The sequence below is a fragment of the Saccostrea cucullata genome, unplaced genomic scaffold (genome assembly GCF_032062105.1).
Source record: "Saccostrea cucullata isolate Sc308-1 unplaced genomic scaffold, CSIRO_AGI_Scuc_v1 ctg3198, whole genome shotgun sequence".
Taxonomy (NCBI): Eukaryota; Metazoa; Mollusca; class Bivalvia; order Ostreida; family Ostreidae; genus Saccostrea; species Saccostrea cuccullata.
The window spans coordinates 45607-49857 of NW_026931741.1; the positions used below are offsets into that span (position 1 = coordinate 45607).

The 4251-nt window shown below is 40.2% G+C and overlaps 1 long non-coding RNA gene across 1 annotated transcript in view; it reads left to right on the forward strand.

Annotated features, from left to right (window-relative positions):
* The window catches only part of LOC134233428 (uncharacterized), a 42847-nt gene extending 38887 nt beyond the window's left edge, over positions 1-3960 (forward strand). Inside the window, exons 2-3 of the long non-coding RNA XR_009984991.1 lie at positions 3077-3438; positions 3835-3960. This is a non-coding gene — a long non-coding RNA (uncharacterized LOC134233428). The remainder of the gene's footprint in view (positions 1-3076; positions 3439-3834) is intronic.
* The last annotated feature ends 291 nt before the right edge of the window (positions 3961-4251 follow it).

A 4251-nucleotide genomic window follows, 5' to 3' on the forward strand; every position in this document is an offset into this window, starting at 1 on the left:
AAAACTCCAAAACATTATAAAATATCCAAATATGTCAATGTTATTTAGAATATAATAAATATTTAAATTGATTTTAATATATTGACGGTGCGACCTTTAGAGCGAGCACAAACTCTTCTTTGTTTTAATTTAGATCGGGCTCGATGAACCGCACGTGACATTTGGTGCGTCTAGACGACAGGAATGAGAGTACCAAATCCCCGGGTGTGCACATGGCTTTATTTGTGGCACTTCACCGACCCTCAGACAGACGTGGCCCCGGGAGTGTTTGGACAGGGGGGAGGGATAGAAATGGGTATGGGAAGATGAGGGTAAATTGGCTGGAGGAGGGCAGTACAGCCGAGAGGGTGCATTGGGTAGCTCTTATGGTATAGAAGAGACAGACTAGGTCTCAGTTTGCAGTTGCAGGCCTGGAGGTCAGTCATCTCTGCCATAAGAAGTTATGCATCGACCCGATGCACCTTACTCTGGAGCCGCATGCCACTAACCAGGAGAGGATCCACTGCTAGGACCAGGGGTTTTGTTGTGGGGCTCACCACCCTAAATGCATTTTTTAAAGTAATTTAAAATACTGGGTGTATATTTTTTTAATATTAACTTGTTAATTTCCTGTTTTCAAATAATTGTGTTCAGGGGGCTTTCATTTTTTACATCGGGCTCAAGATTCAGCTAACATCATGTTTTTTGTGTATTTTACTTCTTCCTGATATTCGTAAAGTTTATATAATTTCTTACGTTTAATTACCCTTTTTGTTTTATACGATTGAGTTTTCTGATACAATTTATTTAATTCATGCTCATTTTGTATTTTATTCAGAGTCTGGTCCACTTGGCCACCAGTGGGGATGGGGGCACCAACCCCTGCACAGAGGCTTCGGAGCGAGCTGCCCGGACCGTGATTTGACCAGCAAAGTTTCTTGTGAAAGTAACATTTCGAGGCAGGGATCGCCGCAGAGTTCTGTTGAAGCTTTCGACCTTTTGCGAGTTGGTGTTTTTTATCGTCCTGTCCAGTACAGCTGGAGACAACCTCTTAGAGATGCAGACATGGAGCCTTGCCTCATTTTCCGCGGAAGACGGTATTGTAAAACCTTGACCTAAATAAGAACTCTTGCTAACCCAGTTATTTTTTACTATCCCTTTACACACCAGAGAGTGTTTTCTGCATGATGCATGATCTCCCACGTAACATTTCACTATTGCATGTTTGGCATATGAGAGCTTGTTTTTTAATTTATCTGCATCTCCAGCATATACTGCATGAGCTTGATTAATCTCAGCTGTACATCTGTCAACAGCATCTAGGGCAAAATCACGCAAAAGTTTTGTTTTTTATGCTTTAGTTCTCTTTGGCATGACCTCTAAAAGTTTCTGATCTTTATGTTCCCCAAACGGAGTTTGGGAACATATTGTTTTTACTCTGTTTCTTATTATTATTATTATTTTTTTTCTTATTTCTTCTCCGGTACTTTTTTTGTCCGCGAGTGTTCTCAGAAACTGTTCACCCAACTGAGCTAAAACCTTTTTAGGGTTAATAGGTGTGTAGTGTAGGTGTGCGGAACGAAGGTCATTTTGCGCGCATACGCATGCACGTGCGTGCGCGTGAAATGAGTGAATTGACTGATATATTTAATATGGATGGAACTTCTATATTTTTTGATGAAATGTTTTGAAACTCATTATATAAGGATATATAAGATGTATAGATATGATGACATGGTCAAATTTGCATGAACTCACGCGCATGCACGTGCGCTTTGCTCTGATTTGAAACAAAAACCTCAATATCTTTTTTGTTTTTCGATGAAATGCTTTGAAATTTATAACATAGTCATACATTAGGATACCCTACAATATGATATATAAAAAATTTCGTGAAATCACGTGCATGCACGTGCGCTGTAATCTGATTGGATGAAACTTTACATGACTATTACTCCCTTGGTTTCCAACCAAACATGATGGGATTTAGAACATAGGAAGACATAAAGGACTCCTACAAGATGGTATGGTCAACATTTACATGCTTGCACGTGCGTGCACGTGCGCTTTGCTTTGATTGGCTGAAACAAAAATCTCAATATCTTTTCTGTTTTCTGACAAAATGCTTTGAAATTTAAAACATAGGCATACTTTAAGAAGTCGTACAACGTGATATATAATAATTGTCATGAAAACACGCGCATGCACGTGCGCTGCAATCTGATTGGCTTAAACTTTAAATTGCTATAACTCCCTTGTTTTTCAACCAAACAAGATGGGATTAAGAACATAGACAGGCATAATGGACTCCTACAAGAAGGTATGGTCATCATGCACGTGCGTGCACGTGCAATGAGTAAAATAGTGTAGACAAGATGATATAGTCATGCAATGTTGTTTAAATCTTAAATTCATAGATTATGCCTATTTTAATGAAACTTACAGGAATATGGCACGAAAAGGGAGTTGGGGAGCGTTTGGGGAACATCTGTAACGGTTCCCGTTACAATTAGCACTAGTTTTTAATTGCCTTTCTGATTGACTTGGACAAGTGTCGAGTGTCAATATAGTGAACTGGGATATTTTGCAGCGGACCGTCCTTATAGAGGGAATCTGCAGCTCGACCGGCAGAGCTGTCCGGGTCAGTGGTTACCTCCCTAACCTCGAGGCCATCTTTGCAGAGGAGTTCCGCCATCCCCTCCTGATCCCAAGTGAACTCATCCCCAATAGTATGGTGCATTGGTAGATTTGCCCCACACACCCCAGGACTGCAGTGGTGGTTAGCAGTGCCCTCATCCAGTAAGTGTCCATGTTTTGAGCAAATTTTATTTTTAGTAACCATTTTAATTATCTGAAGTTTTGATGTAACATTTTCAGCGAATGAGTACACAGTCTGTGTCGCCGGCTGGAAGGGTGTCTCACCCACCCCCGAGTACAGGGGGTTATTGTACATGCCATCGCACTGTACGGGGATGGCATGTGGGGAGTCATTTCCCCTTAGAGTGTTGACATCCACCAGATGGCGACACCGGTTACTCATGTCAGCCTCATTAAGGTTTTCAATAATTGGCATAATTTTGTTTGATGTCTTTTGTAGAGACTTTTGGGTAGGAGGGGGAGTGTTGGTAGAAAGAAGGATTTTCCTCATCCCATCATTGCCTATAGGGATTTGACTGAAGCCAACTTAAAGCCCATAGTTAATAGTGGCAGCTTTCCTACCCGGGGATTTGGTCTCTACCTCCTCATACAGATTGTACCGCCTTGATACATATAGACACTTAGTACATCGAAGGCCCATCCGGCTTCCCAGACCACGCCTCTCTTCGGATGCCAGATCCCACTTAAGCTGTCCATCGCACCCCGGATTCCCTTGCTGGTGGAGAGAGATCACCTCATTCCACATCTCGGCTGTTTTCCCAAGGTGTAGCAGTCGATGGGAATTTTGATTGGCCAATCTAGGTAAATATACCATTTTTCATTTGCTGGAGACAGATGACAGTATACAGTGCATGAGAGCACATATTAGAGTTACTTCCCTTAGACTATCTAACAAGACATAGGAAATTTAAACATCATATAACTTGAATTCTTTGAAATTAATGCTTCTGATTTCTTTTCTTATGTACCTATATGACTTTCAACTGCATGTATTACATTTTACTTTGCATGTATTCACATGTATTTACATGTAATAGTATGTAATATGTATCCCACCCTAGTAAGGTCCATTTTTCCCATATTTAGTCATGTAAAAGGTAAGTAAGACTAGATTTGTTAGAATTTTTATGAACTATTGCTCAATTATAAATGTTTTATACAAAATTTGACTTACTGTTCTGATTCATGTGTATTTAGGCACTTTGGAGGGCTTTCAAATTTCGGTCTCCTCGGCCTAAGGAGATGGTGGCACATGGGCCGCACGAGCATTTCCTGCCCTTCCGCAGCTATAGGAATTTCTGGAACCATCTGATGCAATTGCTGGGACAGTCTGTTGTACTTTGCAGGTAAAATTTTCACATCATTAATTTTCATTCCCTTCTTATGGGGCACATTTTGAGGTTTGAAACGATAGTTATGACCCTTTTTTAACTTTGGCATGGTTTTAATTCTCCTTGTTTAAACTTCAAATTCCCCAAAAAATGATAAATGGTCAGTGCTGTTTAAGGCTTCAGAGACTGAACTGTAATGTGTTATCAAAAATTGGGGTTTTCTGTAGCCTATGTTAATTATAAACAAAGAAGAAAATTCTTTTAACTAATAAAATAATGTGGT